The 16,922-nt window shown below is 39.3% G+C and overlaps 1 pseudogene; it reads left to right on the forward strand.

Moving 5' to 3' along the window:
- Positions 1-5,466: 5,466 nt before the first annotated feature.
- LOC130071692 (tripartite motif-containing protein 16-like) lies at positions 5,467-16,064 on the forward strand (annotated as a pseudogene).
- The last annotated feature ends 858 nt before the right edge of the window (positions 16,065-16,922 follow it).

Below are 16,922 nucleotides of genomic sequence, written 5' to 3' on the forward strand. Positions count from 1 at the left end.
TTGAATTCCACCTTGTGGCCACATCCTGTTTTAAGCGCAGCTGCTCTTGACCCATCTGTTTTTGCGTGGCCTTCAGCTTATCTGAAGCAACTGTGCTTCTATGGAAGAACTCAACAGTTGTCTTGACCTTTTGCAATATTGCTTGGACCTCTTTCAGTGCAGCTCTCACAATGAGGTTCAATAAATGTGCAAAACAAGGTACGTGATCCCAGTGGAGGTGGTCTTTCAGGGCTGAAACAATGTTGCTGGCATTGTCTGTGACACAGGCTACAATTTTGTCAACCACACCCCATTCATTTGTAACCCTGGTCAGCTCACTTGCCAGGTAAGCAGCAGTGTGTCTGTCTGTCAAGACAAAGCAGTCCAGGAGATAAGAGGTCATCTGAAAGTCCTCTATGAAATGGCAAGTCACAGCCATGTAACTTGTGGTAGTCACAGAGGTCCAGCAGTCTGTTGTAAGACATACAGCAGATGCACTCTTGATTGTGTCCATGATGTCAGCTCTTAACTTCTCAAACAGCCTAGGCATTACAGTTTTTGTTAGAGTTTTTCTGCTAGGTAGGCTGTATGATGGGTCCAGAAGATGTGAGTATTCCTTAAAGCCCTTATCCTCCACTATAGAAAAGGGCTGAAAGTCACAAGCAATCATTTTGACCAGAGCCTCATCTAGTTTGCTCTGTCTTAACGGATCCATTGGACGCATTATGAAACTACTCATAGATGTTTGCTGCTGTGGCCTCCTTGACCTAACTGCTCCTTGGATGGTGGTGGGTGCTGCTGGTATACTGGATTCTGCAGATGAGGTGCCAGCCAAAGAAGTTGAATATCCAGCAGAAGAGGTGCTGGTGGTGGACACAGCTCCAGCTGCTGCAGGGCCACCATCTTCAATCTCTGTTCTAACTTGTGCTAACAGCACAGTTGGATGTGAGCTTTTCAAGTGTCTTCTCAAATTTGAAGTGCTTCCTCCTTTAGTGGAAAAGTTTTTCTTGCAGATGTTGCATTTTGCCTCAGTGGCCGAAGTTGCAACAAAATGAGTCCAAACATCACTCCTTTTTCTAGAGCTCAACATTGTCCTGATCTGTCTCTTCTCTGCTCCTCACCTTGTGCAAAACAATGGGGGATGGGTGTGAAAGGTCACTGTCCCCTTGGTGACAGCCTTGAGTGACAGTTGCAATTCAACTCAACCATTGGCTAAACTCTGTGTGTGTGTGTGTGTGTGTGTGTGTGTGTGTGTGTGTGTGTGTGTGTGTGTGTGTGTGTGTGTATGTATGTATGTATGTATGTATGTATGTATGTATGTATGTATGTATGTATGTATGTATATTTATTTATTTATATACACACACACGTTTATATAAATATATATCCTAATAACAACAATAATAATAATAAAAACTAAAAACACATTAACAATAAAAAAAAAGAGATGGACAGGGACAATAATAAGATGGACCTTTTTTATTTTTCCAGATGATGTTTATTGTACATATATTTTGATAATTGTAGCCTATATTAATTCCCAACATATAAAACAATGTACATTCAGACGCAGTCAATAATACGAATCTAATGTTTTAATTGATGCGAGAGATACCAGCTGTCACGTGACAAAAGAACGAAGGACTCAGACTCGAAAGATGAACTAATCATTTTTGTCTCTGCATAGTGCTATGGGGTTGTGAGTCTGACTTGAAGAACGAACGACTCGAAACCGAAGAGATGAACTAATCATTTCTCTTTCCGGTACTGACAGCATAGTCTCTATGGGACTGACAGGAAGAACGAAAGACTCGGACCCGGCCGAACCCGAGCCAGACGAACTAATCATTTCTCTTTCCGGTACTGACAGCATAGTCTCTAATGGGACTGACAGGAAGAACGAAAGACTCGGACCCGGCCGAACCCGAAGACTCGCGAAAGATGAACTAATCATTTATGACTTCATGTACCTTATGCGATGTTGCGCGCATGCGCGGTCAACACAAAATGAACGAATCACTCTCTGAGACAACTCGGTAGTCCCGAGTCATATTAAAGATTCGTTCAAAATGAACGAATCGTTCATGAACGACACATCACTAATAGGAGTAGAACTGCACAATTCTGGATAAATTGAGAATCACGATTTGTTGGGTTCAAATAGAGGTCATGATTCTCCTATGATTCTGAACAGACAACTAAACAAAATAGCAAGTAATTTACAAGAGGTTCTGACAAAATGTTAATTGCTGCAGTCTATTATTAGGGGCCAAGCACTGAAAGTGCGTAGGCACCTCTTGAAATCATTGGCGTTCTTATTCTTATTCTTCTTCCGTATGGAAGTCTATGATAGTCCATAGAACCGCTTGGGGGGAAAGTTATGAAATTTGGCACACTGATAAAGGACAGTCTGAACAGTCACCATAGCAAATTTGAACTCAATCCCCCTAGCACTACCAACTGTCCAAAGTTTCACTCATGTTTATGCTAATAACTTTTGAACCATAAAGCCTGGAACACACCATGCCGACGGTCCCTTGTCGGGCAGTTTTTGTGCGTCTGCCGACTAAGTTTCTCAGTGTGTTCCACACCGTTGGCTGAAATTGGTCCTGGTCGGCTTTTTTTGGCCGATTCGACATGTTGAATCGGCGTCGGGGCGTCGGTGAAAGAGGGAACTCTGATTGGCTGTTCAGCTTAGTGAACGAGGCAGTGCACGGAATAATAGCAAAACGGCGAGCAAAAAGAAAGAAAGTGTTTATCAGGATTGATATTCAAAACGATAAGCACGCACTGCTTTGTTTACGGTGTATATCTGTGTCGGCTTGGTGTGTTCCAGGCTTAAGGGCTAGAAACAAAATTCCCACTGATTCCTTGGCTCAAGACGATTCGATTGCATCATATGACGTCATTTGCCGTCATGTAAATCCTTCCACAATTTTGATTTTTTTTGAAAACCTACTTTTTCGAACACGTCCTAGGTGGTTGCTTCTATTTTCACGAAAATTTTACCAGATCATCTTCAGACCATGCTGACAAAAAGTTGAGTTCAAGTTGATTTGTCAAACTGCTATTGAATACCACGCAAACTAATTTAACGTAGCGCTTGCAAAAACCAACGTAAGGCTGTATCTCCGCAACGGCACAGCGCCACCTACTGGTCTGGAGATACGAAAAATGGCTATTTTTGGTTATAATTTCTGAACGGTTTGTCCAAAAATCATAAAAGTGTGAAATGGTGTCGGACATTTTGAATTTTGTACTAAAATGCTGTATTTTATGAACGCATGAACATATCTTTACAAAACTTGGTATGGGTAATCGACACAATGCTCTGAAAGAGTCTGAGAAGTTTCGTACCAGCGCCACCTAGTGCTGAAAAATTAGTTTACATGCTTATAACTTTTGATTTGGTTAACTGATTTTCACGGGAGTCATCTCCTAACATTCCTGAATCCTTGCCGAGTCTAACGATACCAAACATTCTAGGTTTTGTCTTATGGTTAGTGCAATGTTGCAAATCAGCGCTTCAAAAACATTTGCCAATATCTTAGAAACCATTAGACCGATCGACACGAAACCACCGTAGGAAATTTTAAAACATAGGTTGTTGGTTAGGGTTAGGGTTAGGATTAATTCTTGAGCCCAAATGTCAAAATTTTTATAGTAAGTGGCAAAAAAATCTAATCAAAGTCACCCATGGGTCATTTTTTTATGCTCTCATACATATGTCTATAACTCCAAAACAAAATGAGATATTTTCACCAAATTTGACACACATGTATGGGCTCACTCTGAGAACACATAAAAAAAAGTAGTGGAATTGCACCACTTAGTGGCGCTATAATAGAACAAAACAAGGACATTGCCATTAATTACAATATAATATCATGATATTAAATGCAACACTTTACGAATGCATTGGTGTGCCGTTACAAAACTCGGTATGTGTCTTGATAATCCATTAAATCATATTTTTAGTTACTGTATATATGATTTGTCAGCGATTTTGCCTACAATCATCTTTAAAGGTCTTTAATTTCTCGTTGTTGCAGTTGGTCTGACACTCCCAGCCAAGTTGGTTTGTCTTATTGTCTTCTTTGCGCTTGGCCCCGATAATTGCTGCTTGCAGCTATATTTATTATTATTATAATTTTTTTTTTTTTACTGTTTAAAAAAATCGGTTTGAATGAATGATCCAATAACTCATTCACAAATACTTCATTTGTTTCATTACTTGATGATTCAATGTTTTTGAACTAATCTCTTGAATATTCAAAGACAAATAATTAGATTTCCCATTGTTTGTAAATTTTTGTTGACTCAATTATATGCCAATTCAGAGTTCTTCACATTGGGAGTAACCAACAGTTTATGGGGGTCCCTAAACTCTTGTGTAAATCCCTGAAAACATCCCTGTAATTCTCGTGTCAACTAAATTTGGTAATGTTCCGGATATGGTAATTGTTTCCATTGTTACATTTATAGCCCACAATTCAATAATCTTTTTGTAGACACTTAATAATGGCTGGCCAAAAAGACGATTTTAAATCCAAGAACCCCTAGTTAGGATACAAAAACAAAAGTAAGTTTAGGATTTATTTAGTTATTTTTTTTGCAGCTTCTAAAACAGCGGACACAGAGAAATATACAGTGTGTGTTTGTGTGGTTGTATGAATGTGTGAGAAATGGACACTACAAACATACAAATATGAATACAGTATTTACGTTGTTTGGTTATGCTTCACAGGGTGTCTGGTTTTTAGCAGTGTGAACTCCATTGGGATCATCAAGGAGCAAGGTGTATCTCTCGCTCGCTCGCTCGAGAGAGAATGGATGAACTTTGAAATTCAAGCTTTTGGCCAGGGAAGTAGAGAGACAAGTCTGTCAGCCTTGAGAAATAAGGTGAGGAAACATGCTTTGTCTAAAAGAACACACTCAAGTTGTTATAACTATTTCAGTTAGCCTAATAGCTGGTTTGATTTGCATTGAGAGATGATCTTATGGAAACTACCCCATGCCAATCTCTAGGAACATTTTATGAACGTTTGGTCTAATTTTATTGAGGAAAATTATATTGTGATAATTATTGTTTTATTTCCCAGTTCTATGTACACATATTTATAATAAATAATGCAATATTAAATTAAAGATTTGGAAATTTTGACTACATGGTGACTCTTCTGGACAGTTTTCAGTCCTCCAGTAACAGTGTAGTATTTAGGATACAGAATTACTGAACTTTTAAGGTTGTTGCTTCTCTCTAACTTATATTTTTGAGTGTGTGTCTGAGAATGATTAAACAAAATGTGTGTGTGTGAACACATGGAAACTAAAAGCTTGGCAGAAATTAAACTCTTCAGGATCAGGAATGAGGAAACTGCTTTACAGACACGGTTGTTTAGCACACGTCACTCAAACACAGAACCAGGAAACAGGAAACACATGAGTTCAGGGAAAGTGAAACTGAAGTGTAGTTGAGCTGTTGTGTGTTTGTGTCTCCTGTCTTCATTCAGTAAAATGGCAGAAGCCAGAATATCTCAGGATGAGTTCATGTGTTCAGTGTGTCTGGATCTCCTGAAGGATCCAGTGACTATCCTCTGTGGACACAGTTACTGTAAGATCTGTATTACAGACTGCTGGGATCAGGAGGATGAGAAGAGAGTCTACAGCTGCCCTCAGTGCAGACAGACCTTCAGGCCAAGACCTGCTTTAGCTAAAAACACCATTCTGGCTGAAATGGTGGAGAAACTGAAGAAGACTAAACTTGCTGCTGACTGTTACGCTGGAGCTGGAGATGTGCAGTGTGACGTCTGTAATGGAAGAAAACACAAAGCCGTCAAGTCCTGTCTGGTGTGTCTGAACTCTTACTGTCAGAATCACCTTGAACAACATGAGAGTTGGTTTAAAGGAAAGAGACACAATCTGACTGATGCCACTGGACGACTGCAGGAGATGATCTGCCAGAAACACGACAAGATCCTCGAGGTTTTCTGCCGCACTGATGAGATGTGTATATGTTTGCTGTGTGTGATGGATGAACATAAAAACCACGACACTGTATCAGCTGCAGCACAGAGGACAGAGAAACAGGTATGAACTTACAGACGTCCCATTATCCTCATTTACAGGCTCATAATGTTGTTTATGGGGTCTACTAGAATACATTTACATCATTTAATGTCTGTTTTCACCCTCGGTCTGAACTATGTTTTAGGGTACGTTTACACAACAACGATATGCTTAAAACATATAAGTTTTTCCTTTATTTTTCCGCGTACAGACTGTGGTGTTGTTTTTCCGACACCACAGTCAAAACAATCCCCATTCACACCGATCCGCGAATACGACTAAAAACGCTGTATTCTGTTGCCAGGCCAGTAGATGGCGATGAAACACTATAGACTGAACACGTAATACGCATGTGCATGACATCATCGTCTTCAGAGATTTGTGTTTTTGTTGTTTACATGTTGTTTACAATTCCAACACACCACATACAGCGGAGAGCTTGGTTAGCTGCTTTGAACAAGAATCCCAAAACACCATTGATGACTGAAGAAGTGGCGTGTTTGCTCCGAACATTTCACAAAGGAGGACTATACCTGCACAGGAACACGCCTAAAGGATGAGGCTACACCAACAATATTCAGATCACTTACAGAAAGCCCGTGGTCTTTCGCCAGCTCCGGTCTGTTCTGGATCATATCTTTCTTGCCTCTCACGGTCCACAAGAGCTAATTCCTCCTCCGTGTACTCGGGTTCAAACAGATATGGCTCTGGGTCTTCTAAAAGAAGTCATAATCATCTACAAAGTCCGCCATTGCAAATGATCTGCAGTTTGCTAATAGCACAGGTAGTAAAAGTCACGTTGGTAGTATTGACGGAAATGTCAGCAGCTGGATGCTATTGGAGGGAGGGGGAGAGGAAGCGGGAGCCGGTAATCTTTTCACGAGTGAAGATATTATCGCGCCAAGTCGAAGTGCTCAAAAGCACTTGTTATGGTATTCCGCCATACAATATAGTCATCAATTTTAAACGCTTAGAAAAGCGCAACGGTTTATTTTGTGTCACCAGCCCAGGTCAAGTTACACTACTCGAGTAACTGTGTTTACATAGGGAAAACGTGGAAGTGTTTGGTCGCTTCTCTGCTTGGCCCATATTTAATGCATGGGCTAAGCTAAGTGCTAACATAGTTTTGCGGCAATACAGAGCGATATAGTGCACGCACTGAGACGAGAGAGGTATGTATCAACTCGTCTTAGTTAAGGGAATAACATAGTTTAATAAGAAAAACTGGTGGAGTATCCCTTTAAAACCAGCCTTCTAAAAAAATCGATTGGTCAGCCGGTCTCAGTCTGTTGTGATTAACGCATATTAGGGGTGCCCAAATTAATCGTTTCTACAATGCATCGCGATGCAGACGAAGACGTTTCTGTATTGGTTCAGTAATAGACCATAACCGATTATAATGTACTGACGCTTTTCTGACGTCATTTGTCGCGTGTGTGCTTTGCCGCGGTAGCATACACTGGCAGTGGGAGTAGAGACGCGAGTGCGAGTAATTAAAAATGCTCCAACTACCCCTTAAGTGTCACGGGCCCACCGGTGGGCCCAAATCCTTTACATTTTTAAAACAGTAATATCCTATACTACACCTAAACTAATCTTGACAAACTATATATCATTTGAAAGCTTACAATCTCTAGTTTCCATATTTGGTGATTGATTTTCAAAATAAATTACAGAGGAGCCGTAATTTATCAATTTGCAACAATAATATTTTCATACTCTTAGACCTTTATTTTGAAATAGTGATGAACATGAAAAATCATGAAAGAGGGCTAGAAACCTCAGTTTGTTTTCATGCCAAGAGTTCAAAAGATATCATCCATTCAATTATTTTTTTTAAAAAAAGGTCTGAATTTTTTTTTTTTATATAAAGAAAAAAATTATATGATGTGGCAGGAAGCTAAAACGCACATGCGTGTTCTTTTTATGTTTCTTAGAGGTTGAAATCATATCAAAATCTGCCAAACTTCTCATATTACTTCTGAATAGGATGTCTACTTAATAAATTGTATGAAAATTGTGGAAATAATGGTTAATATCACTCAAAACACATATGGAAATGGAGGCGCCCTTATATGGGCAGTAATGGAGTCTGGTTGTCATCTAGTGAAAAAGTTTGGTACTGCGCCCAAACAAAATCTTACTGAAAGCTCATTTTTTGAGATATCAACCTAAAATTTGAAACACAACTTGTTCAGATTTTTGGCTTTGATTCTTTTGCAGTTTTAGAGTCGCCCAGGTTTTGAAAATATGTATTTTATATAAAATATGAATAATTAAATTTTTTACATTGTACATTTTCATAAACTCAAACTTATATAACTTTTTTTCTGTTTCACTTTCTTAATTTATTTCACTTCTACAAAAATCTGCCAAATGTCTTCTTTAAAACAAGACCAATCTTACGTCTATATTCCAAAGCATTCTTGAATTACAACCATTTAAGTTCGAAATGTGCATTTTCATGCATATTCAAAAAAACGGGGGTGACACTTAAGGGGTTAAAAGCCTACATCTGGGCAGATTTCGACTTTTCGACCGGTTCCGGTGACATGTCATGGCCGCCGGCGTTGACGAGCGCCAGCTGTTGACACTAATCAGGCCGTTATCGGTGAGCACATGCGGGAAGAGGCATATATAAGAAGTTTGAAGACATAGGGTGGTGGGTTCTTGGTGCTTGTGTTTTTTTTTACGTTGGGTTCCCCTTGGCGTTCTTGTCAGTGGACAGCAGAAAGCAGCAACCGCAGCGAATAGAAGTGTGGGGATGTTTACACATTGAAGACGGGTGAGTGACTGGCATATGGAACTGAGAGAACAGAGTGATTAAAGGCAGCTGAAGATCCATGCTGTTATCAAGGAGAGAAGTTAAGTACATTTTTCATCAACGTACTAAAGGGTGATGTTGTGAAGATTTACCAAGAACATTCTGAATACCGACTTGCGCTGGCTGGCAGTGTGTGTTGTTTCTCTCGTTGAGAGCCTCAGTAGACCAAGGAAGGAACTGGGCTTTATAGGATCGCTCTTGAAACCTGATACCCCCGTGTGAAAAGCCATCTGTGGATTGTCTGACCCTGCAAAGATGGAGTGAAGGCCTGTTGTTCACGAGAGGTGATGTGGCATTGCAGTGTCTGAAAGTGTGAAGTGAGCACGTGTAAAGAGTTATAGTATTGATGCATGCATGAGTGTGGGAGACCCAATCATTCATCACTCTGTGATCTTTGTTCGGGGAAGCCTAACCAGTGGGACATCAAGAATTTAATCTGATCTGTCGATTGTAAAGTTGTGTCCAGGTTCCCAACCACCTGATGCTACATTGGAGAAAGGAGAAGCTCGGCCTGGTGTGCTGGTGAGAAGAGCCGTAATTGAGTTTATGGGATATTACTTTGTGATCATTCATTCCAAAAGAACAGGAAAAGCCCAGCCACCTCACCTGGTCTGATGATTCTTTTCCTGGAGACTGCCGCGCCCTCTCCGTCTGCCCTGAGAGAAGAAAGAGCCGGTTAGTAGCGGTTGGATTTCATACTCACGATTGTGTTCTGAAGAGAGTCTGCTGACTGCTGTGTTCAATCTGCTGAAGTTCAATGGACTGAAAGATCCTGTGAACCATTCTTCTGAAGTGAGTCTGCTGACTGTTGTGTTCGATCTGCTGTTGTTCTATGGACTGAAAGATCCTGTGAACCATTCTTCTGAAAGAGAGTCTGCCGACTGCTGTTCAATCTGCTGTCGTTCTATGAATTGAAAGATCCTGTAACCCATTCTTCCGAAGTGAGTCTGCTGACTGTTGTTCGATCTGCTGTTGTTCTGTGAACTGAGAGATCCTGTGAACCATTCTTCTGAAAGAGAGTCTGCTGACTGCTGTGTTCAATCTGCTGTTGTTCTATAAACTGGAAGATCCTGGTATCCTGGGACCTTCTGGAGTGAAGTAAAGAAACCCGGAGTCCTTCCGTTGCTGTTTTAAGTGCTATTAACTGATAAATAAACAGAAGAGTTTTTATATTACCTGTTGTCTCGCCTGATTGGTGTCTTTGGTGTCGGCTCCTCCGGAGTGTGGTTATTAACCCTTGGCCTTGGGAAACGGTTACATAAGCACGACCTGGAGAAGACACGCGCTGTGTGCGCTCATGTCACGCACAAATAGAATATGCAGTAGGTAATACCACTAACTTGATAAACCACGCTAGCCGTTTTCACCCCGAGCCGTTAACGCCTGGCAGAGTCTGACTGCTTTAGTGTAAGATGAGCTCCAACGTCACCCAAATCCGCAGCCAAATACAAATCATACACCCGCCCCAATAATTTGCTCTGATTTAAGTATCCACACCCGATGGTCAAATTACAATTATTCTGTGTTACGCGTGATTATAAATGGATGATCGTCACCTTCAACAGCGGACTCGGCGACGGTTGGTGTGCGCATCTCTAATGGTAACATTATACACTGATGAATGAGTGCTGCTTTTAAATGAACATTTCTTTAAAACAAAATTGATTTGACAATTTATTTTTCTTAATGGCATAAACAGGCTTTACTTCCTTGAAACTTAAACTGGAATGTCACTGTTTCTGTCACTGCGACTTCCCGAACAGGCGAACACACACACACTTCTGAAGTTAAATTGAAAATTGAGGATGCGGTGCATCGTAATATCGAATTGAACTGAATCAATGACATAATCGTAATCGAACCAAACCGTAAGACAAGTCTAGCGCGTATGTCGGAAATGTAATTCACTTTACCATAAACAGCGGTGGAGGGATGCTGGGATGCTGGAAGAGTTGTCACTGGGATGGTGCAATGACTGCTGCTTATATTCGCTCATAATGATGATTGACAAGACTGAATGATTAGGCTCCTCCTGAACCTACGTTTGTAACTTCATTTATAACAAATGACCTGCATCAAACTGCATGGTTCAGAAAGCAGTCGTTATAAAAGTGGTGAGAACACAACAAAAGATTGAGGTTGTATACTGTTGAGGAATAGTGTTAAAAGTACAGTTTAACCATCAAGTTAGTCTGCATTAGGAAATAGGGTTAAGATTCGGGGTGGTAAAAAGTGTCTCTTGAACAGCCGACAACACACTACTAACCCGACTCAACACTTTATTTATGCCTTGGGCGGGAATCAATTAATTGAGGAATATTGTGGCATATTCATTTCAAAAGAAAACTCATTACTACAAGTTCAGGGAGTTCAGAGACGGTGACACTGATATGGAGAATAACTCCTGAAGGGACTTTTTCAAGCTCAAACATAAACATTACACACTAAAGAAAGATGAACATGAGGAAAAGCATAATAGGACCCCATTTAACCAGTATTTCACCCAACAAAATGAACATTCATCATTTACTTATGTTATTCCAAACTGGCATGACTCTTTTTCTGAGTAACGCAAAAGAAGGTATTTTAAGGAATGTCCGTATTTTTTAAGTAGAATAAAAGAAATGAAAAGTATATTAAATACGGTGGCATGTTAAGTCATGTGACATGTGGCAACCCGCAGGTGGGTTTAATTGATAATTGTGCACAACTACGCCACTCTGGGAATTCCACCCAGAGAAAATAGTGTCACCAAAGGATACGCAAGCTCGTTCATCAAATAAGAGCTCAGAGACATGGGTAACAATACAAAAATAATTTACTTTATTAAATCAAAGTCACTTTTAAAACTTAAAAAAAAAAACATTAAAAATTAAAAATCATTAAAACACATAGCCTCGGCCAAAGCAGAGATCATAAGAGTTTGGTCTAAGGAGGTCACAGGAACACCAGATAACTGGCTTACTGGCAGGGTCAGGCTATCAGAAGTTTAATCTAACTATAGCAGAGAAATTATTCCTTTCACCAGTGCACGCAACACACACACACACACACACACACACACACACACCACTTTCCACGGATGGACTAACACCATGGATTAACACCACCATCGCTAGAAGGGAATATAGAGCCGGCCTCCCTGCCTTTGGCATCCAGACCCTGTGATATAAGAAACAGAGCAAACTTCGTGAAGAACATTTCTGGGTGAATCTATAAATCTAGGCTATAAAACTTGATGAAATAATGCTGGCACTTATGAATGAACCTATAATCTTATCATGCAAGACCTTTAACCCCTCAACCACACCACTTCACTGACACTGGATTCATATCTGTTTACCTGATGATTAATGTGATGTTTCTCCTGTCATTGGTTTGTCCTTTAGCACCAGCTGAAGGAGACGCAGAGGTCGTTCCAGCAGAGGATCCAGCAGAGAGAGAAAGATCTTCAGCAGCTGAGAGAGGCTGTGGCGTCTCATAAGGTGAGTCTGGAGAAGAAGAGTTTGAGACGTCTCAGTCAGGACTCACTGAAGCCACTGTGTGATTGTGATGTGTGTGTGTAACAGCGCTCTGCACAGACAGCAGTGGAGGACAGTGAGAGGATCTTCACTGAGCTCATCCGCTCCATTGAGAGAAGCCGCTCTGAGGCGACACAGCGGATCAGAGATCAGGAAAAGACTGCAGTGAGTCGAGCTGAAGGACGACTGGAGCGACTGGAGCAGGAGATCAATGATCTGAGGAGGAGAGACGCTGAGCTGGAGCAGCTTTCACACACACAGGATCACATCCAGTTCCTGCAGGTAACAGAGATCTAGAAGAACAGGAGCATAGTGGACTTGAGCAAGAGACTCACAGAGAAACATTTCATGAGAGCAGAATGAGCCGTTGACTGAAGTGTTGATCTGTGTGTTCGGTTATTATATCATCATCAGTCAGACTCTCATCTGATCTTCTTCTACTGAAAGAGACGCACTTACAAATGCAGTTCAGCTCTGGAAATCTCTAAGAAAACTTTTTTCTGAAAGATATATTGAGCTTCCAAATCAAAAGTTCAAAACTTTTTTTATAACAATGTGAAATCCATGAAGTTGATGGCACCAGTTTCACTACTAAAGATCAACAAGAGCCGCTCAGATCTGCCAGTAGTGCAGGTTATTGATGAAGTGTGGAGGTGATGAGCTTTGATTTCTGTTTTCTGTAGAGTTTCTAGTCTCTCTCAGCTCCTCCTGAATCTACAGACGTAAATGACGATCTCTTCAGTTCTCTCTCCTCTATTGATGTCGTGAGAGAATCTGTCCTTCAGCTGAGAGACAAACTGGAGGATTTCTGCAAAGAGGAGCTGAAGAAGATCTCTGACAGAGGTAAAGTCCTGGAGATCCATCAGCTCTCAGAAATCATCCTCCATCATCTCATATCATGTAGAAGATCATATTAGAAATGTCTTAGGAACGGATGCAGGGATCATTTTCTATCATGATAATCACACTCTTCATGTCTGTTCATTTCCACAGTCACTTTCACCAACATTGTTCCCAGAACCAGGAACGACTTCCTACAATGTAAGTCACTAAGAAAACCAGCAGAGAAACTCACTGAGTGTCTTCATGTTCTTCCTGTAGAAGGAGAAAGAAAACATGACAGAAGAGATTTAGAGTTGATCATGTAAATTAGTGTTTCTCAACGGGGGCGTTCGGAGAACATCAGGGGCCGCTGGAAGCAATATCTTCAAAAGGGGGTGTTGAGGTGTTCTTGGGATGCGTGAGTTTAAGGCGTGTAAATGCCAAAGAGTTACTAAATGAAACTTGTAATCACTTGCAAAAGAAAATGGCCTGCAACATTCTAACCAGATTCTACACAACACAAACGTTGCAAATGCATTTGTCCTGTTGTCAGTGAGAACGCGCAGCTGGTATCTATAGTGCAGAAAATAATGAGTATTGGAACAGTGTCAGGTATTTCAGTATCGATATGTTTTGAAATATCTATATTTTTGACAACACTGCCATGTAGTTTGTATCTCCAAACCTTCAGTCCATAAATCACTCTGAGCTCCTTCACTGTGAGGTTATGATCAGCTCTCCTGAATCTGCTCCAGCGGACGCTTTTTATTATTGGTCCATTCACCATCAGATCTCTTTATTGGCTACCGAAATTAATATTAATTCAAATTTTAGGCGTACTCCGTAACGGATTGTGATTTTACAAGTATAGAAAGTAAATTAATTACCTTAATCTGTACTTAAGTACAAGTAAAATAAGACTTAAAAAATAAAAGTACAAGTACCCAAAAAAACTACTTGATTACAGTAACGTGAGTAGTTGTAACTCGTTACTTCCATCCCTGTAATAAAAATATATAATATACACCACAGATCAAACGTTTGGGGTCGGTAAGAGTTTTTAATGTTTTTGAAAGAAGTCTCTCCTACTATTTGATCCCAAAATGCAGGAAAAAAACAATACTGTGAAATATCACTAGAATTTTAAAGAATAATTTTCTTTTTGAATATACTGTATTTTAACATGTAGAATTAAAACGTGGAACGTGTGGAGATGTTTTTTATATGGATTTTTTTTTATAAATGGAAAGACTGAAATAAAAATATGAAATAAAAATAGAAATGTTTAAATGTCTTTATTAAATTAATTTAATAAAATAATTTAATTTTATTCAAATTTCATCACATCCAAAAAAAGCAAGATTTGAAATGGAATTGACTCATTCATCCAAGATTCAGAGGTAAAATCACAGTAGTAAAAAGCTTCAGGAAAGTAAGAACAAACTGAAATCTCTTTTGTAAAAATTCCACTATGGATTTATACTAAACAGGATTTTGGAACTAATCTCTTTAATCTTTGAGGAAACAGAGAAATGTAAAGAAAGCTCAAGATCCTCAAAGGCCACAGCACTGAAAATCACCAACAATGATTAAAACCGTTGTAAATGAAAGTGTTACACTCATCGTTAAATCAATTTATTGGATCTTTGCTGAATTAAAGTATCAGTTTATTTTAAAATAGAATTGTATACTGACCCAGAACATTTCAATAATAAACAGAAAAATAACCAGAATTAATATATTAATAAAACATTAATATTCAGTAAATGATACACTGATGTAAATGGTGATTTTCACAGGATATCTGGTAAACTCTGACATCACTGTTTTCTCCAGAGCGGCTCTATAGATGAATGAACTAAATTAATAGCTATTTTACAACAGAAATGAATCAACACTGAATTAACTTAAGCTGGACAATGACATTATTTTCGTCTAGATCTGATGTACAGACGAAACAAACTTTGTTGCATTATTTTGCTGTTATCACTGTAAAGCTGCTTGGAAACCATCTGTATTGTACAACGCGCTAAATAAATAAAGGTGACTTGACTACTGAGACACTGATGATAAACTGAACATGAAGAGTTTATCTATAATAAAAGATCAGACAGATTCATAATTCCTGATTCTGATGTGTTTTCTCTCCATCAGATTCTCATCAGTTCACTCTGGATCTGAACACAGGGAATAAACTCCTCCGTCTGTCTGAGGGGAACAGAGTGATTACTAACACTGGCACAGAGCTTCAGCCGTATCCTGATCATCCAGACAGATTTGATGTGTGGCAGGTGTTGTGTAGAGAGAGTGTGTGTGGACGCTGTTACTGGGAGATTGAGTGGAGTGGATATGGTGTGTGTATATCAGTGTCATATAAGAGCATCAGCAGGAAGGGATCGGGTCATGAGTGTTGGTTTGGATCTAATGATCAGTCCTGGAGTTTGCTCTGCTCTTCCTCCAGTTACTCATTCAGACACAATAATATAGAGACTGAACTCCCAGTAAAGCCCATCAGCAGGAGAATAGGAGTGTATGTGGATCACAGTGCAGGAACTCTGTCCTTCTACAGCGTCTCTGACACAATGAGCCTCATACACACAGTCCAGACCACATTCACTCACACACTCTATCCTGGGTTTGGTGTTGGTATTGGATCATCAGTGAAACTGTGTTGATGAATGAGAACAGACTGTAGAGAGATTCTACCCATAATGCTTTGAGCTGCATGATAAATCAGTAACAGTGAGATGTTATAGAGTCTCTTATTTTCTCTTCATTACATTAATTCTACAGCTGAACTTCTGTCAGTGAAATAACATGTCAGAATAAATGTGTGTAATGAATCATCATATACACAGTCAGATCAGTGTGTGTTTGTGAGTCATGATGAGTGACGGTGTGTATCTGTGCTTTTCTCAAACTCTAAGTCATTCAGTTCTATTCATTAATCATTATTACAATTAAAAATGACCTGATAAATGTCAATTTATTAATAAATGTGAATATATAAACCCAGATCATCTGATTATACTGTAATCCTTTGATCAGTGAAAGTATGAGCATAATTATTATAATCCAGTTTACATTAAATAAACCTCCTCGTGAACAGAACTGAATTTACAGACCTGAGACTCTGACAAAACTGAGATAAGATAAAAACAACAAGGATTGAGTCGAATCATCATCAGTTAAATCTAGATAACTGAGAAATATATATTAGGTATGAAAGGAGAAGAGGGTTCTTCTGCATCTAGCAGCACATTCATCAACGAGCGACACGAGATCTATACGATGACCTTTGACCTTCCTGAAAGATGAGCCAATATTTCGAATTGTTACAGAAACCTACTGCAGATCAAAAACAGAAAATAATTTGTTTTTGTTTTATTGTATGTGTCCTATTGTAATTTGTTTCTTTGTTCTTATTTTTAAAAACAAAAAAATAAAATAACCAAAATATCTTTATTGTGATATATTGTTATTTTAAATTAAAAAGTCTTTTATCTTGAAATAAGATTTTGGTCATACCACCCTCTCCAAAATGATACATAATATGAACTCTGCTTTATAAAGTCTAACATGTATGTATAATATGATTTCTGCACACAAACATTACAGTTTTGCCCTTAAATGCTTATATAATAAAAAATATATATATTTACATAATACAGCAGCATGTGCACGGTCTGGTGGTGTAACATCATAAG

Source organism: Rhinichthys klamathensis, unplaced genomic scaffold, assembly GCF_029890125.1.
Source record: "Rhinichthys klamathensis goyatoka isolate OS25496 unplaced genomic scaffold, OSU_Roscu_1.1 h1tg000452l_1, whole genome shotgun sequence".
NCBI lineage: Eukaryota > Metazoa > Chordata > Actinopteri > Cypriniformes > Leuciscidae > Rhinichthys > Rhinichthys klamathensis.